This window comes from Macrobrachium nipponense, chromosome 31, assembly GCF_015104395.2.
Source record: "Macrobrachium nipponense isolate FS-2020 chromosome 31, ASM1510439v2, whole genome shotgun sequence".
NCBI lineage: Eukaryota > Metazoa > Arthropoda > Malacostraca > Decapoda > Palaemonidae > Macrobrachium > Macrobrachium nipponense.
Window position 1 is genome coordinate 43,692,203 of NC_061093.1, and position 10,013 is coordinate 43,702,215.

At 36.1% G+C, this 10,013-nt stretch overlaps 1 pseudogene; it reads right to left on the bottom strand.

Annotated features, from left to right (window-relative positions):
• LOC135206830 (ionotropic receptor 25a-like) overlaps positions 1–10,013 on the bottom strand; it is a 55,580-nt pseudogene continuing 45,567 nt past the window's right edge.

A 10,013-nucleotide genomic window follows, 5' to 3' on the forward strand; every position in this document is an offset into this window, starting at 1 on the left:
CAAGGAGAGACAAGGCACTGAATTGCAAGGAAGTTAACAATGCAAAGCATCATGACAGAAACAGCATGACAAATAAGTTACGTAGACGCAAGGCGCGGTGCTTTGAAAGGCAGTCCAGATGACAATTATGTATGACGATTGACCTCCATAACTACAGCATTGATTGTACTTAAAATATCGTAGCTACACTAACTATGCCTTGTAGACAGTGCGAGTATATCACAGCAGTGACTATTCTGACATTTAAGCTAATATGGTCACTGAAACCAACACTGAATGCTAAGGTATACATACACTGCATAAAGGTTTTTTTTTGTGTACACTGAAATACCTGACAATGTGCTTTTGCCTGATGTACACCAAGGAGAGAGAACCATATATCATATGCATGTATATGTGCACGTGCTCTGATATTGAGAGAAGTTTAATAATATAGATTATATACAACGTCCAACAAAATTAATATCTATTGTTATCACCTACACTTCATTCCAAGTGAATACTGTGTTCCATTGAAGATTGTCTATTAACTTTAACAATTTACTCTATCAACGGCAATTCTGTTAATTTTATCATTCCTATGAAATAATATGGTGCTGTCCATTTCCGTTTTATTTGTGATCTGCAAAGCACCAAGTTTATGGAGCAATTTCCACAGAAAGTAAACCATAAAAGGAGATGAAACGAAAAGAAGAAAAGTAAGAAGCAGAGAATAACACATAGTAACTAGAATCCGAACCGAAAAGGAGCAAGTTTTCTGTCGTAAAGCTGGGTGTACGCGATGCAATGCTCTGAGTCTATCTAGTTCGGTTTACTGCTCTGGCGGGAACTCGCGCGAGAAACTGCACCATGTGCACGGTTGTAGCATGCGAATTGAAACTTGCAAATAGAATCGAACAAATTCAGAGCGAGTTTAAAGGCTACAGGTAATTACTGCAATATCTACACACATTCTCGCACTCTATTTATAATAAGTTTAAACATATTCTCGCAGGCTGTCCTGCGGACGCCTTTCAAGCGGGATGTTCATTTGTTTGGTTTGAAGTACAGCCTTCCACAGGGATGAGTCCTCTCTGGCGGGCCCTTGTACGTTTTCTAAATGAGTTGCTTCTTATATTTTATAATTGTCTTTTAGTGTTTTCTCATCAGCAATTTAAAGAGTATCTCGAGGAGGAATAGCATCGCGTACGCCGAGCTGAAAGCATCACAGCAAACCAAGATATATAATAACCACAGCAGACACGAAGAGTCAATTTAACATGAACATCGGAGATTTCTCAGACGAATTCCTCAGTGATAAACAGGAACGACATCGATGACTCCTCGCTTGTCCCCGTTCATCTTCATGGATAGTTTGGGGTTGCCGCTGTTGACCTTGGGCTGACCTCGCTTGTAATACAGGACCTCAATGGCCAACGCTATCATTGCCAGTGCTAGGCCGATCAATGTCGCTATGAAGACTCCTCCTATTGTGATGGGGAGATAAAAGAAAATGAAAGTCTCTTCTCCTGATGGACATTATGCCATGACATATGTTTATGAGTTTGTGAAATTTTAATTTGGATAGGACTGGTTTTCGTATAATTTGCGTATACATTGTACATATATTATTCTGTAAGGCAAAAAAAAAAAAAAAAAAAAAACTTCATATACAAAAGGCCAAAACATCTAGACATAAATAGTATTAAGCAACACCTTCTTTCCCTTTTTAAATGAGACCAATTTCCCTGCCAAATCTGGTATCTGACTTCCTACTCGAGGCCTTTCCAGATACGCTGAGGGACGCAGTCCTTATTAAATATTCAGTACTAACATCAATACGTCGTGAAATCGTGGAAATTTCAACAAATTCAATGCAACTTTAAAAATTTCGATTGAATATTCATCAGCAAGTTGACTATTTTTAATTTTTTATAATTTTGCACAGACCGTGCTAACCTGAATTACCTACACACAACAATGAACCAGTCCAAAGGTCAGAGTGGTGCCGATTTGAGTGATAAGTCCTATTCATGTCACTGAACTGGAAAAGGACAGATGTTACATATTTATAATATTCAAGAAAAGGCATATAAAATAAGTCTGAAAGTGGTCACAGGCGGAAAAAAACAAGACGTGATGAATCTGAGGTTACGGAGAGCACAACGAAGTATTGCATTGGCATCATGCAAGCATACTGGCTACTGTTCCCGAGAGCATAATGAAAGTAATTTTATCTGAAGTAAAGTAGGTTCATGAAACCCATTATACTTTGCTACGTAACCAACAAAACACAGACTCCCCATACACTGTATATGAGGGGATAACAAGTAAACAAGTACTGGAAATATTTTTATGGAAAAAGGAAAACCGAGTTTGAATTCACAGGAATGAAAAAAGGTGGTTGAAGTCTGACTCATTTCTACTTTTACCCTGCGACAGAAAGAAAATAGCATTACTCAAATGAAATGAAACAACTAAAAGAAACATGCAGATTATATATGAAAAAACTTACGTACCAGTAGCTGTTATCAGTCTTAAATTCTTGTCCAACCTCTATTGTCCCCATTAGAGATGACAAAATTCTGATCAGTTTTTTAAATGACTACAAATTGTTCACAGAAACTTCTGCAGGATCAAAACCTGCCTCAAAATAAATCACTCGGCCTACAACTAGGGTGATCATGACTTAGCTACAGGCCGGAACCAAAGCCTTCGTAAAAATAAGTGCAATAGGAATTTCCAAACGGTCAATGAGGGCACGACCTTTTTCATATATCATTCTCAAATACAATTAGCAACAGGCTGGAACCAAAGCCTCCTTTTACATATATCATTCTCATATACAATTAGCTACAGGCAGGAACCAAAGCCTTCGTAGAAATAAGTGCAATGGTATTTCCAAAACGGTCAATGAGGGTACGTCCTTTTTCATATATCATTCTCAAATGCAAAGATAAGTGTCGATGCAGAAAATTGTTGCAAAAACAAAAATAAGACGAAAAAAAAAAACCCTTTTCCCCTTTGGCATTTACTCAGTAACATCTCTACTCCAAGAGCCAGCAAACCAAGGACTATGCCAGTGATGGACACAATGAACACACCACCTGGAAGTAACAAGCAGATCTGATTCTAGATTCACTGACGATCACAATTCATTCCCTTTTTCAAAGTTCGACTGAAGTGACTCCTCGCTACATTCTATCAGGCATCTTCGCCATAGCGACTCATACTCTCATGTAATTACTAGGAAAAATGTCTCTGCCGTTCTGAATCAGGAAACGAATGGAACTGTATATTGTTGCGGGCTGCTCTATGAGCAAGAGCCCGTGCTGGCATAATCAATAACAACTACTTTATATTGTATACGTAAGATGAAATTAAAAATATCGAGCTGTTTGCGTTGTCTTGGCTTAAAAAATACGGTTTAACAGAAATACCATACATTCCAAAATTGCCATTGACGTATTACGACACTAAAACAAATTCGCTTTGGAAATGATTTCGATATATACATAAAAATTATGCTGATAAAAGTGCTGTGAAAAATAGGCCCAAACTTAAAAGTAGACATTTTTTTATGATGAGAATCTAGTGTCACAATAATGTTCACAATTTAAAAAATATTGTTATACTAGATAATTTTGATTCAAAAGGCTAGGGTAATCAAGCTGTAAGAGGACATTGTAAACTGATCTTAAGGAGACAATTTATGAATACTCTAATAAAAATAAAGCATAATTTTGGCCCTTAAAAAGCTCCGCGAACGTACAAAAAGCTTGACTTTGCAAACGCCCTAACTTTACGATTACCTTTATACTGGCCATGTGACACGACACTCTTCAGGTCACAAGACCTACGTGAAAAAAAACAATTTTTCAAAACGCTGTTGACCATCATCAAGTTACCCTGTCCCATTTAGTATGTATCAAATCATTCCTCTCATTTAATAACAGGCAGAACTAGAAACAACTAACATAAAGAATCAACATGGATTCTAGCTTCTGGTTTCCACTCGTCTAGAACAAGAGACAAAATGTGACCTTCTTAAGCGAAATAAGTACAACTGTCCATAGTCATCCCAAAGGTCTGCTCATTATTCAGTTGATGACACTTGTAAGTGAAACTAGTATTTGAAGAGATTATGCTAATGCAGTTTATGGATTTAGAAACTGTATCCATGAAATCTAGTTGTCATAGAAATGCAATAATGATAAAATTGCTCTAATATTGCATTATGATAAAATTGCTCTAATATTGCATTATGATAAAATTGCTCTAATATTTATGTATATACACTACAAATAGATACGCAAATTTCACTTACTTCCACGGTTTTGTGTAAGGGTTATAGCCAGTTTGGAGGGTAAACACATACCGACTGGCAACAATGCTCGGCCATTCTTCGCTATAAATGAGAATCAGCCAAGCTGAATTCCAGACTAAGTCAAAGAGCTTCGAGATTCAACGAGACTATAACCGAGACGACTCACCCAGACTCTGAAGAGTGATGCCCTCGGAGTCATTCTCGTTGGGGCAAGCACTGCGGGCCGAAGCATTCCAGAACTCAGCCGACAGCACCTCGAAGTAGCGCTCCTTCTGCAGCTCCAGGATTCTTTTGGAAGGAGAAACGCTACAATAATGATGAGGTTACTCGCTTAACATGATGCAAATGGGACACAAGAGAGCCAGTCATCCAGCTCAGGGAGATGGGAAAGACGAGCAACTCGGCCTAGGGTTCTTTACAAACTCGGCTAGGGTTCTTTTTACAACTCGCTCCAGGGTTCTTTACAACTCGGCCTAGGGTTCTTTACTTAGCTGTGAGTTAATCACGTCATATCGAGGAATATAAATATGCAGGGCAGAAATAAACTTTAATTACACATTAAGACAGATAATTACAATCAACAGTATATATCTTCTCAGCTTAATCCTCAGTCAGGGTTGCTGTTTTTAATGGGCATTTTCCCTCTGCCTCTAACGCTCACTGAATGGACAATTTCATGATTTGTTCTGAATAACATATTTAGGAGGAAGTAACAGGGAAAAAACCTCTGACTCGTTACGAGACCACCCAGAAAAATTGTATCCAGTCTGAACTCAAGTTCCAGTGATTTGCTCATTCCATGATTTGGTCACAGCTGGAACGAAACTCTGAAAATTGTGTGGCACTGAACTTTTCTAAAAAGACTGATATAATTAAATCTACGTTGAACACTACAGGACAGACGATGTAAAATGGGGGTAACTTATTTTAAATGCAGATAATTTTCATACACTTCAAAGCCTGCAGATATTTATCTAGCAGCATACTTACGCCCTGCTGATTTCATCTTGCAAATGGCTTCCTTGTTGCACTGCAATGGCGTAAGGCTGTTCGGCAAAGGCCTCTCCAACTTCCGTCAGCAGGCAACTGTGATAGACTTTGTAGCGGATCTCTGAAGCATCATGGATGAAGGCAAACTGACCCTTTTCATTGTCCAGGACCTTTCAAAACAAGCGAGGCTACTAGTAAAGCCTAAATTTTTCAAATAATAATAATAGTAATACTGTTGTATAAAATGGCAGAATTCAGCAATATAATCTTGTATATTATCTTTTCTATTTTTATTATTACTCGCTTTTCTAGTTCAGCGAGTAATAAGAAAAATAGAAAAGATAATATATATGATGATTTCGCTGAATTCTGCCATTTTATTTAACAGAATTTGTTTAATAGAGGATCTTCTTCCAAAATTCTTAATAATAATAATAATAATAATAATAATAATAACAATAATAATAATAATAATAATAATAATAAATAATAATAATAATAATAGAGGTTGCAAACGCCCCATCAGGGGCAAAATTATTTAACTAAACATTATCTACAGTCTCTTCAATAGGCAAGAAGGCGATGAGCATTTTACTGAAATACTATTCATCTCATTGACACTTACAAACAACAAAAAGATGCCACGTTCTTGAAAGAGACAGAAATATTACCTTTTTGAATCCGTCCTCGGCTGTGGCCACAGGTCCCGTCTCGTCTATGACCTTCAGGATGTGAGTGTACTGCTCCTTAATGGGATAATCCCATACTCTGTACTTACTCTGGTCGCTCGTGCTGTTCAGGGTCAGCTCTTTCCAAACCCTGGATTAAAAGCAATCGATTAAATCGTGAATTTCGAGGGTAAAATATAAGACCAGATTCTCTTGGCTATGTAAGACTCAAATTGTCCCAAGAACTTAATTCCTAGAAAAATGAATTTCGAAAATGAATCGAGATGACTACATCGAAAAAAATGCATGAGCCTGTTGAAGCTTCCAACTTCTATCTAACGCGATGCACAGAAAATAAGCTATGAATCCACAAGAATGTGAAACACCTTCATATAAGAAAGCTTCACTTTTATTGGAGGGGAATGGGGTTGTAAAAGAACATTCCTATTATTATTAACGAACCTGCACTATTAATCACGTCGTTACTATTACTGTTTAAACTTACGCACGCGTTAGAAGAGAGGAAGACTACAAGGCTCAGGGTAAAATGAACATGTTATTACATTCCAACAGTTGGAGGGGAACGAGAGAAGTACTACATTTGAATTAACACTGGATCACTAGTCACTGGGCAGTATAAGAGGCAGAAAGATGATACCATTCAAATTGTAGCTGTAACTACTAGATCCAACTGGCTGAGTAAGCACATGAATGCTGTATAATTTTACACTAGACAAGTTACATAACCGAATATAGAGAAATGTTACAAACTAAATCATATCAATTTAATTTAGTGTATTAAACTATATATTGCATGCATCAATACCTCCAGTACTGTGCAGTTAACATTTCAGAGTGGACGAATGTCATCGGCAATAGCTGGCTGGCCTCGGTTCGCCAGTAAACTTTTAGTAAGCTTTTTATATTATTAAGATAAAGTGACCAACCTTGCGAGTTCCAAAAAGAAATTTGCAACCACTGTAACAAAGCCAGAATGGTGATCTTATAAAATATTTTGTAGCGTCTAAACTATTGTTTTCAGCTTCGGCCTAGTAAGGCTGAACATCATCTGGAAAGCAGAAGCAAAATGTTGTATTGGAGAAAAGTTATGTTCCATTATACTTTGCTCAAGTGGTACCTACACTTCCTTTTGTTCAGTTTCGAATATTTCTGCCATGCTGGAAATCATCCAAACTAAGTTTTTTTTTATGTTTTCAATATCTCAGTGTGAAGTGCAACAATGAACGGTGCTTGACTAACACGCATACCTTAGTGCTATTGCTTGAACATCTCAAATACAGAAGTTATACAGTAAAGGTTGCTTAGAAATACCTTTCAGTGAATCTAAGGTAACTCACCTTTAATATATATATATATATATATATATATATATATATATATATATATATATATATATATATATATATAGAGGAGAGAGAGAGAGAGAGAGAGAGAGCGAGAGAGAGAGAGAGAGAGGAGAGAGAGCGAGAGAGACACTTACCGTGAGTTTTGTTCATTCTAAACCACATCTCTTGTAGTTAAAATAGTGAAATCAATATATATATATATATATATATATATATATATATATATATATATATATATATATATATATATATATATTTATAAGCAGTCCCCAGCTTACTACGGGTTCAGCTTAAGGCATTCCGAGGTTATGACGCTTTTCAATTATATTCATCAGAAATCATTTCCAGGTCTACGACGCATGTCCCAGGGTTACACAGCTTACGAAGCGGACCTGACGTAGTAATGTGACTCCAAAAATGCAAAATAATCATTATTTGAAGGTTTTTTGTATGAAAAAATGCAATAAAAAGGCAGTTTACATAGTTTTAAATACACCCAAAAGCATTAAGAGTCAGGTTTTCTTAGGATTTTTGACAATTTTTCCGGCTTACAACGATTTTCGGCTTACGACGCATCTCAAGAACAGAACCCCAGTCGTAAGCCGGAACTGCCTGTACATCAATACATATATATGTGTATATTTAATATATATATTTATATATATATATATATATATATATATAATATATATGATTTATACAATATATATATATATATATATATATATATATATATATATATATATATATATATATGTAATGTTATACATTACATATATATTATATATATATATATATATATATATATATACTATATATATATATATATATATATATATACATATATAACACATATAATGACCTAAAAAAAAAATGTTTTCAATTCAACATTCATAAAAGGCACTTCAGAACTAGGGAATAAATGCTGCGATTATTTAAAGCAATAACCATAGTCAAGCAAAAGCATTTAAGCAATTGTTTAGCAGAGATTTCTTTAGATCATTGGTGATAAAACAAGAAGCAAAAAGAGTCATGGAATACTCGTCCTTGGAAAAATCATGCAGTCCAGAAGTGTCTTTCGTCAGACTTTGAACAAAAAAAAAAAAAAAAAAAAAAAAAAAAAAAAAAAAAAAAAAAAAAAAAAAAAAAAAAAAAAGAGAACAAAAATCTGAAAGAAAATTGTTTGAGCAAATGTAACACCAACACTGCAATATATTAGGCAACATGATCTAGATTCTTGACCACAGAGAACACTAAGTACTCACATTCAAAGAAAGTCCATCATTAGTCAAGAGACCCTTGAAGATGGAAAATTTGTCGCCTATAGCGTTAAAAATAAACATAATTCCAAGGAAAGTATATTACTGTATCTGGAAGACTTCTCCTCGGCCATTACTGAAAAATTCATCGGAACATATTTCGCTTTCGTGAAAAATGGATAAAATGCAACATATTCACTGTGTAGGATGTCAACATTGGTGTATGATACATTACGCACGGACTCGGCACTGTGAACTATGGAATGAAATGCAGAGCGACAAGACCAATGAAAGTTGTGAGACTAGATGGAAGGCCTTCCATCGTGTGAAAGCCGTATCCAAGACATCTTAGACTTAGACAGTAGTACATCAGTTGCAGAGACAACACCTATGTAACAAAACTTGGCGGGCAGTCCATCTTAGAGTTGCCAAAGCGGATAATAATTTGCCTCGATTTTCGTCTAGATAGCTTGCTTGAAGAGAGGTTAGGTTTCCCCTTTTCTCCAGATATATATAATCCACATGATACTAATGTTTCAGGAAAATGACGCCACAAACAAGTGCCGCGTCAAAGCTTGCAAATTAATAACCGCACTGGGCAACTCCAAATGCCGCCACTACCTGAAGAGCTCCTCTTCCGCCGTGGCCATGTTGTTGAAGTATTCGTACACAGACGTGTTGTTGGTGGTTGTGAAGTTTATCTTGGCTTGTCGAGCTAAGGCCTCCAGTGACTGGACAGGAGACTGCAGGAAAGGGGGAATGTTTGCTCAGTGACCTAACCAATCCATCCTACTGTAGTATCGGTAGTGGGTTCTGTTTTCGCTACACTGTTCATGGGTCCATGATGCATTTTGAGATAGTACTCTGTCTTCATCTGTAATGATATCCTCTCACGTGTTCCGTTTTCATAAAAAGCTAGTATGCAGTCGGTATTGTCGGATAACTTTCAGAAATTCTTCAATACAGACCATTTATGAGTACAACAGAAGAATGGTGAAATGAGGAAAGTGTCATTTCAGGACAAAAAAGGCATAAGTAAGGCAATTGCTACATATGTCTAATTTGTAAGGGCAGAAAGAGCGACTACACAGATATGACTAAACATAAACCATAAATTTGGGTAGGAAGAAAGAGTATTTTAATGATTAAACTAAATACTATTAGTAAGGGAAAAAAAAAAAAGGAGCGGAATAAGCAGAAGTTACCAGTTATGTACAATAGTAAGGGTAAGAGGACCACATAAACAGAAGTTACCAAATAATATGTACAATCTATAAGAAAAATGATGGAGTAAACAAACATCAGTCTATCCAACTGATTCTAATGCAGTCTCCTACACACCTAACACCAGTGCACCTATTAAACACGTCATTACCCACAGAAATATCTCATATCCTATTCTAGATGAACAAAAGCAAATTTC